Below are 12,233 nucleotides of genomic sequence, written 5' to 3' on the forward strand. Positions count from 1 at the left end.
CATTTGTTAGTCTTTAAAAATTAAAAAAAATGAGTTGAAAACCCTTTAAAGAAGAAATATAACCTTGACAATGAAAAGGGACCTTATTATTGATATTTCATTAAAAGAATATTATGGGACTATTATTAGCCATTTTAAATTCAAAAATTGTGAGAAATAGGTGAACAATCCAAATTATCAAAATTGATTTAAGTAAAAACTATGGATCCATTAACAAGCAAAATGATTAAATTAATAGACAACAAACAAAAATACAGAATGAAGTCACTTCATGAAAGATGTATGAATGGCAAAAAGAACATAGAATATGCTTCATTTTCTACTTTGCAGGACTTGCACAAATTTTTACACTTTGTATTTTCTCCTTTTTTTCCATTTAAAATAGTCCCTTCTCTCATACAATCCATCTAACTACAATTTCCCCTCCCTCTACTCCTCCTAGCTACCCCGACCCCCTTTCTCCCACATCCACTGCCCCTCCATTTTGCTTTCAGAAAAGGAAAGACTTCCAAAAAAATGACAGCCAAGCAGGACAAAACAAGTTATAATAGGAAAAGGTGAGAGCTTTAATATCTAGGCTGGACAAGGAAACCAAATAGAAGGAAAGGGGTCTCACGAGCAGGCATAAGAGTCAGAGATACATCTGCTCCCACCAAAACACCAAGCTAACTACAACAACATACACAGGGGACCTGGAGCAGACCTATGTACTCACCATACTCGCCTTTTCAGTCTCTGTGTTCCCATATGGGCCCTGCTTACTTGATTTGTTCTCATCATGTTTTCTATGTGTCCTCCATCCCCTGTAACTCCAGCAATATCCTTCCTCCTCTTCCATGGACTTCCCTGAGCTATCAGGGGGAAGAACCTAAGGGACACCTGCAATATAGACCCTCTCTTCACATGATGTCTGCCTATGGGTGTGTGTACCCACTTTTGTTTGCTGCTGGAAGAAGCCTCTCTGGTGATTAATGGATAAGGTGCCAATCTGTGAATAAAGCAGAATATCATAAGGACTCATTTTATTTTAAGACCAGTCATGTTTGGTTCTACCCTCTGCCTCTGACTTTCCAGTCTTCAGTTTCTGACCATCAAAGTAGTAACAGGTAAAATTTCCTTCTGCTTGAGTGGACCCTTAGATCCGAGATTTGCTGCCACACTCACACATTCTGTGCCAGCATTACCTCAGCACATCTTGCAGAAAGGTCAGATTGTGGGTGGAAGGTTTTGTAGCAGGGTTGGTGTCCTTCCCTCTACCTCCCTCCACCTGATTATTCCTGCTCCCGTCCCCTCCTACCCTCCCTCAGTCTACCTGCAGGATCTATTCTATTTTCCCTTCCCAGGAAGATCCATGTATCTTCCCTAGATACTTCCTTACTGAATCTCTCTGGGTCTGTGGGCTGTAGCTTGATTATCATTAACTTAAGAAATAACAGCCACTTTTAGGTGAGTATATACCATATTTGTCTTTCTGGGTCTGGGTTATGTCACTCATGATTTTTTTCTAGTTTCATCTGTTTCCTTTCAAATTTCATGATGTCATTTTTTTTAACTGCTGAGTAATGTTCCATTGTGTATATGTTTCATATTTTCCTTATCAATCTTTGGTTGGGGGACTTGTAGATGGTTTCCAGTTTCTGATTCTTATGAATAAAACTACTATGAACATAGTTAAGAAAATGCCTTTGTGGTAGGATGGAGAGTCCTTTGGGCCTATGCACAAGAGTGGTATTGATGGATTTTGTGGTAGACGTATTCTCAATTTTCTGAGGAACAGCCATATTGATTTCTATAATAGTTGTACAAGGTTGCACTCACTCCAGTAGTGGAGGAGCATTCCCCTTGCTTCACATCCTTACCAGCATGAGCTGTCATTTCTTAACTATTCTAACAGGTATAAGATAAAATCTCAATGTAGTTTTGATGTGCATTTCTCTGATGGCTAAGGATGTTGAACATTCTTTTAAGTATTTCTCAAGCACGTTAAATTCCTCTGTTGAGAATTCTGTTTATTTCTCTACCCAGTTTTAAAATTGTATTATTTTTTAAATATAGAGTTTATTGTGTTCTTTATATGTTTTACATATTAGACTTCTGTTGGATGTAAAGCAGGTAAAAATATTTTTGCAGGCTCTCTCTGTCCAATTGACTGTGTTGTTTACCTTACAAAAGCTTTTAAGTTTCATGAGGTCCCATTTGTCGATTACTGATATTTAGTGCCTATGCTGTTAGAAAATTGTTCAGGGAGTAGTCTTCTGCACAAATGCTTCCAAGGCTTTTCCCCACTTTTTCTTCTATCAGGTTCAGTGTGTCTGGGTTTATGGTGAGATCTTTGATCCACTTGGACTTGAAATTTGTTCAGGTGATAACTAAGGATCTGTTTGCTTTCTTCTACATGCAGTCATGCTGTTCTACCAGTACCATTGTTGCAGATGCTGTTCTTTTCTTCCATTGTGTATTTCTGGATCTATTATCAAAAGTCAGGTGTCCATAAGTGTGTGGATTTATGCCTGGGCACTCAATTTGATTCTATTGATCAACATGTCTGTTTTTATGCCAATGCCATTTTTTTTTATTATGGTATCCCTGTAGTTCAACATGAAATTAAGGATAGTAATCTTTTAATCAGTTCTTTTGCTGTTTAGGATTGTTTTGACTATGCTGGTTGTTTTGTTTTTCATATGAAGTTAAAATTTTTTTCTTTCAAGGTCTGTAAATAATTGTGTTGGCATTTTAATTGGGATTGCATAGAAATTATAAATTGACTTTAGTATTATGACCATGTTTACTAAGTTAATATTACTAATCCGTGTTCATGGGAGATTTTTCCATCTTTGATATCTTCTATTTGTTTTTTTCAAAGACTTGAATATTTTATCATACAAGTGTTTCATTTTCTTGGTTAGAGTCGCACCAAGATATTTTTATATAGTTTGAGGCTATTGTGAAGGGTGTTGATTCTATGACATCTTTCTCAGTCTAGCTGGGATTCCTCTTTTTCCTGTATTCATATTAATTTTATGTTTGGTATTTTAATATAATATCCCAAATTTCCTTGGTAGTTTGTGTCAGGCAGTTTTTAGATGTGACATTTTCTTTGCTCAGTGTATATATTTCTTCTATTATATCTTCAGTGCCTGAGATATTATCTTCCATTTCTTGATTCTGTTCATGAAGCTTGCCTCTGTAGCTCCTGTTAGCATTCCTACATTTTTTTATTTCCAGGATTCCCTTAGTTTGTATTTTCTTTTTTGTTTGTATGTTCATTTTCAGATCTTGAACAGTTTTCTTTCTTTCCTTTAATTGATTGTGTTTTTCTGAATTTCTATAAAACTTTTATTCATTCCTCTGTAAGGATCTCTATCATATTCTTATAGTTGGTTTTAAGGTCCTCTGCTTGTACTTCAGCTGTGTTTAAATATTCAGGACCTACCACAGTAGGATAGCTGGACTCTGGTGGAGAGATATTGCACTGTCTGTTACTGATTATATTCTTCTGCTGGCATCTAGGCATCTGGGTTTGAGGAGATTATAGGTCTAGGTGCTGATTTCTGGGTTTATCTTGGTTGAGTGTCAGTTTTGTTCCTTGGCTTCTGATTCCTCTTTGAATTTTCAGACAGTGTGATGGCTGAATATTGTCTTTTTCTGGACTTATCAGCTGGTGTGTTCATGGGGGAATACTTGCTGGTTTTGGAGACTAGGGAAAAAGGAGGCATGGGAAAGATCGTCTTAGGGATCTATCTATGCACAGGGGCCAGGAGGAAAGCTCCCCATTGTTTCTTGCTGCAAAATGCTAGGGGTGAGCCTGAGAATTTTATCTGATATAATAGAATGGAGAAGGTCCACGGGCTGCTACTTGGTCTCCTGGCCAGTGTGGCTTGTGGTTGAGCAGGGTGTGTCTGCCAAGGTTGGGGGATGGGACACAGTGATGAGGTTGGAAGGGAAGGACTATGGGTAATGCTTTGTGGGAGCCACAGACCCCAGGAATTGGGTCTGGGATAACAGAGAGTGGGAAAGGTATTCAGGCAGCCTGGTCTGCACACAGTTAAACTTTAACTTTTCATAAACAATTTACATATTGGCAATAAGAAGTTGGAAGGGAAACTAGAAGAGTTACTGAGGTTGTGGAAAGGTGGATGGTGTTCTTTATTGCATTTGAAGAGCTTATTTGATGGTTCTATCAAGACAGCACAACTAAGGTCAGCCAGTGACTCAAACAGTAGAGCCAATTGCCCCTGAGTCTGATGACCTGAGTTATTTCCACGGAATACACAAGGTGAAGGTCAGGCCTGACTCCAGCAAGCTATTCTCTGACTTCCACACACAAAATATGGCAATACATTCTTACACATATGCGGCACACACAGACACATATACTCACAGGATTCCTATCACATATACACACACTAAACATACACACACACACAGCTCACACACTTTTGACAGGAATGTACAATGATGTTGACACCTAGAAAACTGTGAGAATTTCCTCGCAAGTCAAATAATTTCTTACCACATTGTCCAGCATTTCTATCCTGAAGTATTTTTCCACCTCATGAAGTAAATGCACATACAAAGACTTGCACAAACATGCACACTCAATGATACTTGTGACAACTTCAAACTAGAAAGCAGGTCAAACAACCTAGTACATCATTTTGTGGTATACTCCTCTTCAACAATGTAAGATTCCTTGGAGTTGATACATGAAGTGGGGCTAGAGAGATGGTTCATTGGTTAAAAACATGTACTGTTCTTGCTCTTGCAAAGGACCTGAATTTCATTTTCAGAGCCCACACTGTCAGGAGGCTGGGCTCACAACTGCCTAAAACTCCAGCTCTGAGGGATCCACCATCTGAGAGATGCCCTATTCTTGCTTCTGAATACTCATGTGCACACAAACACACATGTACATATGATTTAAAATAAAGTAAATCTTTAATAAAGCAATGTGGATGGCCTCAAGCATGATGCAGAGTGTAAGAATTCGCACTCAATTTGTGCCTTTGCTTAATGAGTTAATCTATGCTGAATGTCATTTTTAATGGAAAGATATAGAGACCATTGGAGAAAACCAGTGTTTGCTTGAGGCTACATGAAAGAGCAATTGTAAATTAATGTCAGACATTATTTGCAGTGATGGAATGTTTGAAAGTTGGTTGTGATGCTAGGACTTGTTAGATGTTAATTGTTAGAGTGCCTGCCAGGCATGCAGGAAGACTGTTTTCTGTCACAAGCACAGTGTAGACCAGGAGCGGTGGTACACAACTATGTCAGGACCTAGATGTAGGAGGATCAGAAGTCCAAGGTCATCTTCTGTGACTTAGGTAGTTTGAGACCAACCTTGTATACTTGAAATCTTGCTTAAAGATAAATAAATAAATATATGTATAAGTTGATAGAGAGATAGATACTTGACTTTGTGGTTGTTTGGCCAGCAATGTATTCACTCAAGTTTCTCAAAGTCTACAATTAGTAGATCACTCTTTATGATATATAAGTTATTACTCTAAAGATGCCATTGAAATTTCAAAAGGCTTCTTTTAGGATTTGTGCAAAAAGATGATTTGAGTTCAAGAAAATAAGTCATATAACCAGAATTATTTTGCCTGCTGCCAAACTGCATGGCTATGCCAAGGATTTCCATCACCATCAGAGCCTGGATCATCATTCCTCTTTGCCTGGACTGGAGAGTTTTGGAAGCCTCCCAGGCAGTTGAAGATACCGAGGAGATGAAAGCAGAGATAAATGTGGCAGAGCAGGCTGGGGTACCTGTGGGTGCCAAACCCATCCAGGTACAAATGGTAGAGTTTGAGGACAGTGCCAAGGGCTGACAACCCCTGACAGAACCACCATGGCAAGCACAGTGTGTGTGTGTGTGTGTGTTTGCGCGCGCGCGTGTGTGTGTGTGTGCGCGTGCGTGCGTGTGAGTGCCTCTGCGTGCACCTTATGATCCCACCAGTCTCCCTGTTCTCACTGGTGAGTTTGAGGAGGTGTGTGACAATGGCAGGTCTCTAGACTTCTCCTGCCACTTCTTTGCTACAAAGTGCACCCTGGAGGGCACCAAGAAGGGCCATAAGCTCCGCATGCACTACATTTGGCTACGCAAATATATCCCCACTGCTTGTTTCTATGCTGACAGGGTTTCCCTAGTGCATTCGTGACTGACTCCTGGTCACCTTGTACAGAAAGATGAGGGCAACAGCCTCCTCAATGAGAAGCAGAAGGTACATGTGAAGAAAATCTATGAAAATGAGAGGCATCGGGAGTCCAGAGACGTCTGTCCTATGGAACTGCTGGCCCGAGAGTTTGAGAATTACAACACAAACATCTTCTCCTGCACTAGCACTTTTGCCAGCTGGACCAGTACCCCTTTGATCTGCACCTGTCCCACCCTGAGCTGACCCCACTGCATGCTCTCCTCATCCCCATGGAACACTGTACCATAAGCTTCTTCTAAACCTATGACCTCCACAACAATGAGTACATTGCCTGGGATGAATAGGCCAGCTAGAGGAAATCAAGGAGCAGGACATCGACAAGGATTTGCTGATCTAAGTTCACTCTTTCTGCAGCCCAAGCTTTTCAGTTTCTGATCTTCTTCTTTCCATCTCCCCCTCCTTGTTTAAAATCTTTAGATGATTGGCTGTTCTGCTTGGGGATACGGTGCTAATGTAGATTAAACTGAACAAATTAACAGTACTTTAAAAAAGGGGGGGTATAATCCAACTCACGGTATTTTCCGACTCAACTCCAATCTGAGGCTAGGGCCCATTTATGGCCCCCTTGTTGTCCCTTGTACTATCCAGTGTCTCACTGACTGTGTTGGAGATGAAGGTGTGCAAACTTGCCTTATACAAGTATATTTATCTTTTTTCTTTTATTTTTCCCCACTTGACTTTAACAGATACCTAGTCAGACACTGTGTGTTGTTTTTTTTATTATTATTATTATTATTATTATTATTATTATTTTTATTTTCTGGCTGTGAGCTACCTGAGGTTTTCTATTAGTGATTTAGGGCTAAGCAAAGGGAAGCTAAAGACATAGATACAAAATGTGGGCAAGGGCTCTCTGAGAGACTTAAGGACTGATCAGTCAGTACCTGGATAGCAAGTCTTGGTAGCATAGGTCAATAGCTGAGAGAATATTTCACAACTCTTATGGAAATGTGTAGATTCCCAGCAACTGCTATGACCAGAACTTGCTATCTTCTTCATGCTTCAGTTTCTTCCCATGTTTCATTCTTGGTTCAAATTTTGGCAAGCTACAACCATGGGTGAACCACAATACCCCTGGGATTCCCCTATTCAAAGGCTCATGGGATTTCAGATCTCTCCATAGGGACTTCAGGCACTGGGAGACTGTTTAAGGCAAGTGAGACTAAAGAGGAAGACAAGGAAAATTGTGAAGTAGAGAGAGTGAAACTGCTCTGTTGGTTTGTTTTTATCACATTTGAAAGGCTGTCAAAGTTTCTAACACATCTGTCCCTCCACCCCCTTTAAATCTTCTACTCATGCAGAGAAACTTCAGTCAAGGAAATGGTCAGATCTCACAGGCTGACCACTTGTTCACCTCCAAGCGTTTCACAAAAAGCTTCTTCTCATTAATCATGTGAGGTCTCACAGTGACCTGAAGAGTTTGACAGATCTTCCACAATAAAAAGTAATTACCTGGGAAACAAAAGACTAAAAAGTCATGATTATTTATGTTAAACAGATGAATTTCACAGGAATATTTTTTCAGCTCGGTTTCTTTTTGTTGTTGTTGTTGTTGTTTTGTTTGTTTGTTTTTGTTTTTGTTTTTTGAGACAGTTTTTTTGTTGTTGTTTTTTGTTTGTTTGTTTGTTTTTGTTTTTGTTTTTCGAGACAGGGTTTTTCTGTGGCTTTGGAGCCTGTCCTGGAACTAGCTCTGTAGACCAGGCTGGTCTCGAACTCACAGAGATCCGCCTGCCTCTGCCTCCCGAGTGGTGGGATTAAAGGCGTGCGCCACCGTCGCCCGGCTCGGTGTCATTTTTTAATGGAATATTATTAGAAATGTTGGCTAATTTTACAATCAGCTAACATTTGTTTCAGGCTATGATAAGTATAGAAAACAATAATTATAGCAAGGCATGGTGTATACACTTGTGTTATCAGTACTTGGGGGGCTGAGGCAGGAAGACTGATAATTTGAATTTGCAGGTATGCTGGTCTACATAGCAAAACTATTTTACACACACACATACACAGTAAAAAAAACAAAAATCAATGACAAAACAATCAAAAATCATGTTAATAATGCTAATATCCAGTTTATGTGTTTCCTCAATATTGCACTACCCAATGTTCCAACACTCAATTGAATGATCACTTGTTTATCTTGCATGACACTTTCTAAACATGTTAAAATGTCTTCTGCTATTAGGTAGCAGTAATAACATTTCCTCTTTAAAAGATCAAGCCAATTTCCCTTTCATTTCACCAGTCAGTTCTTAAAGTGTTTATATTAATGGCAAACAGTGTGCCCGGACTCTTTCATTGTCCCTGGCGTGGTCTTTCCAAACGTCTTTCTTTTCCATCTTTTTCCTTCTCCTCTAAAAATTTAATGCTTTGTTTCCTAATGAGTTTGCTTTCAATTTCTATCTCATATCTTTCATTGAAATGCTTTTGTCTCTAAATTTTACATAATATTCTTATCTATTAGCCTATAATGTTTATACTTGTTTCAAAATACAGTACAAATATTAAAATTCAGGAGGCCTGTAAAGGAATTTAGAAAATAGTCTTCTTAGATAAGGTGTTTGCTAAAATAAATCAGAAATCCCAACAATTTTCATGGTCACCATTGCATCAACTTTCTAATGCATAATTAGATTAATGTGGCTTTCACTTTGTAATTTTTTGCTTCCTTTTGATTTAATTATATGTAGGTTGTAATATTTTCATGTTTCATATATAAAATTTTCATTGAATTGAAAATATACATGAAAAATTCTATTGTACTCCATTGTGAATAACAGCTGCTCAATATTCAAATAAGTTGGAAATGAAGAGGAAAGTGTGTATTCTTATCATGGGCAAAGCACATGAACTCCATAGAGTTTCTGTAGTGTCTGGAAAGATAAAAGGGCTGTCTGAGGATGACCTTGGATTCTGTTGCCTCTACCTCCTAAGTGACTGTATTACATGCTTGAACCATTTTGCTAGGTTTATTCAGTCGTGGGAAAAGACTCAAGGCTTTCTGTGTGTTAGAGACATGTTCTTCCAGGGAGCTCTTTCCCCAGCTCTGATTAAACACTTCTATAGGCCAATCCTATTTCATTGACTCAGCAAGAAGAATATTTGTGGCAACTTGGAAGAATCTCAAGGACTAAACTATCATTTTATGTTTATTATTGTTTTCTTTATTTGGAGAGCTGGGGTTCCTAGTGCTTGATAGGCAAGTGCTCTTCTATTGAGATTCCCCCGTATGCGGTCCACTGTAGAGCTGAACACTCATCTTCAACGAGATTTTTTTATGGTGCCAATTTAAATATTTTTATTAGACATTCCATTTTCCACATGTTTTATTAGACATTGCATTTTCCACTTAGGATACAGTGCTTATAAAGTGCAATGCTTACTTCACTCCCTGTGCACATGTTCCGTGTTCAAATATTGAGAATGCCCAGTAATTTATTTTAGCAGTTTGAATTTGAAACCACCATGTAACTTGCTAAATTTGGGTTCTTCAAATGTTTCCCTGTGGAACAAATGCTACACTTCTACTTGGATTGATTTAATCCACCTCTTCAATGGTGGGCCCTGAAGAAGCACCACCAGACGGAGGACTCCTCCACCAGGGAAGCCGCCAGGCATTCCTCCAGGCATCCCACCAGCAGTCTGGTACAGCTTGGTAATGAATGATAGGGTCGCAGACTTTCTCCAGTTCCTTCTGCTGGTCTTCAAATTCTTCCTTCTCTGCAGTCTGGTTTTTATCCAGCCAACTGATGATCTCGTTGCACTTGTCTAGGATCTTCTGTTTGTCCTCATCATTGATCTTTTCTTGAAGTTTCTCATCTTCAACTGTTGCTTTCATGTTGAAAGCATAAGACTCCAGAGAATTCTTGGAGGGAACCTTATCTCTCTGCTTTTCATCTTCAGCTCTGTATTTCTCAGCTTCCTGGGCCATGCGCTCAATATCTTTCTTGCTCAAGCGGCCCTTGTCATTGATGATGGTGATCTTGTTCTCCTTGCCTGTGCTCTTATCTACAGCAGAAACATTGAGGATGCCATTGGCATCAATGTCAAAAGTGACTTCAATCTGGGGAACACCACGGGGTGCTGGAGGGATGCCTATAAGTTCAAACTTTCCAAGCAGGTTGTTATCCTTGGTCATTCACCTTCATACACCTGAATGAGCACACCCGGCTGATTATCAGAGTAGGTGGTGAAAGTCTGAGTCTGTTTGGTAGGGATGGTGGTATTGTGCTTGATGAGGACAGTCATGACTCCACCAGCAGTTTCAATACCAAGGGAAAGAGGAGTGACATCCAAGAGCAGCAAATCCTGAACATTCTCAGACTTGTCTCCAGATAAAATGGCTGCCTGGACAGTTGCACCATAAGCAACAGCTTCATCAGGGTTGATGCTCTTGTTCAGCTCTTTTCCATTGAAGAAGTCCTGCAGAAGCTTCTGAATCTTGGGGATTCTGGTAGAACCACCCACCAGGACAATATCATGGATCTGAGACTTGTCTAGTTTGGCATCTCGAAGAGCCTTTTCTACAGGGTCCAGAGTACCCCGGAACAGGTCAGCATTTAATTCTTCAATTCGAGCACGGGTAATGGAGGTATAGAAGTCGATTCCCTCATAGAGAGAATCAATCTCAATACTGGCCTGGGTGCTGGAGGAGAGGGTGCGCTTCGCCCGTTCACAGGCAGTACGCAGACGCCTGACAGCTCTCTTGTTCTCACTGATGTCCTTCTTGTGCTTTCGTTTAAACTCAGCAATGAAATGGTTGACCATCCTGTTGTCAAAGTGTCCACCCAAGTGGGTGTCTCCAGCTGTTGATTTGACTTCAAAAATTCCATCCTCAATTGTGAGGATGGACACATCAAAAGTACTACCTCCCAAGTCAAAAATCAGCACATTCCTTTCAGTTCCAACCTTCTTATCTAGCCCATAGGCAATAGCAGCAGCAGTCGGCTCGTTGATAATTCGAAGGACATTGAGGCCAGCAATAGTCCCAGCATCTTTTGTTGCCTGCCGCTGAGAATCATTGAAGTAGGCTGGCACTGTGACCACAGCATTGGTAACCGTCTTCCCCAGATAAGCTTCTGCAATCTCCTTCATCTTAGTAAGAACCATAGAGGACACCTCCTCTGGGTAGAAGCTTTTTGTCTCTCCTTTGTACTCTACATGGACCTTGGGCCTGCCTGCATTGTTCACCACCATGAAGGGCCAGTGCTTCATGTCAGACTGTACAACGGCATCATCAAACCTACGTCCAATCAGACGTTTGACATCAAAAACTGTGCTGGTGGGGGTTCATCGCAACCTGATTCTTCGCAGCATCCCCAATCAATCGTTCCATGTCAGTAAAAGCCACATAGCTTGGTGTGGTTCGATTACCCTGGTCATTGGCAATAATCTCCACCTTTCCGTGCTGGAAGATGCCCACATACGAGTAGGTGGTGCCAAGATCAACACCGACTGCAGGTCCCTTAGACATGGTTGCTCGCGTGTAAGCCCGGCTGTGCTGGCGACGACACCGCACCGATTTCCCCAAAGCTGGAGCCGCGTTCAATGAGACCCCTTCAACGAGATTTTTAGGGAGTTCCTGGCATGAAGTTTCTGATTGCTATCTACACAGGCAGTTTCTTAGAAGAGTGATGTCTGCTTGCTGGAATCACTGAAGACAAATCCTGGGAATATAGAATATTCCTTGCACTGTAAATGGCTTGAGTTTGTAGCATATAGTTTACAGCCATTATTTCTTCAGTGGAGAGTCTATTTTCTCCCTCAACTCTGGCTTTCCTGTCTTACATATGTATGTTGATTTTTGTTCCCTTCACTATTTTACTAGTAGTATAATTAGCCATAGACAACATAGTACTTTAAAGACTTTTTATAAATGTCAAAGCATAAATACCTGGGCACCTGCTTTGAACATCCTGTGTGGATAGAGCTTTGTTTTAAAAGGAAAATTTGCCTGTTGAGTCAAACCAGTAATAGAAATACCAGAGAGACTGAGGAGGGAGAATTTTAAGT

At 40.3% G+C, this 12,233-nt stretch overlaps 1 protein-coding gene and 2 pseudogenes across 1 annotated transcript in view; 2 read left to right on the forward strand and 1 right to left on the reverse strand.

Annotated features, from left to right (window-relative positions):
- Nucleotides 1-12,233, forward strand: part of Dpp10 (dipeptidyl peptidase like 10) — a 742,401-nt gene that overhangs the window by 233,521 nt on the left and 496,647 nt on the right. The gene's annotated exons all lie outside the window — the stretch shown is intronic.
- Nucleotides 5,625-6,505, forward strand: LOC130874493 (SPARC-like; annotated as a pseudogene).
- On the reverse strand, nt 9,760-11,694 carry LOC130874309 (heat shock cognate 71 kDa protein-like; annotated as a pseudogene).

The sequence above is a fragment of the Chionomys nivalis genome, chromosome 5, assembly GCF_950005125.1.
Source record: "Chionomys nivalis chromosome 5, mChiNiv1.1, whole genome shotgun sequence".
Classification (NCBI taxonomy): Eukaryota; Metazoa; Chordata; class Mammalia; order Rodentia; family Cricetidae; genus Chionomys; species Chionomys nivalis.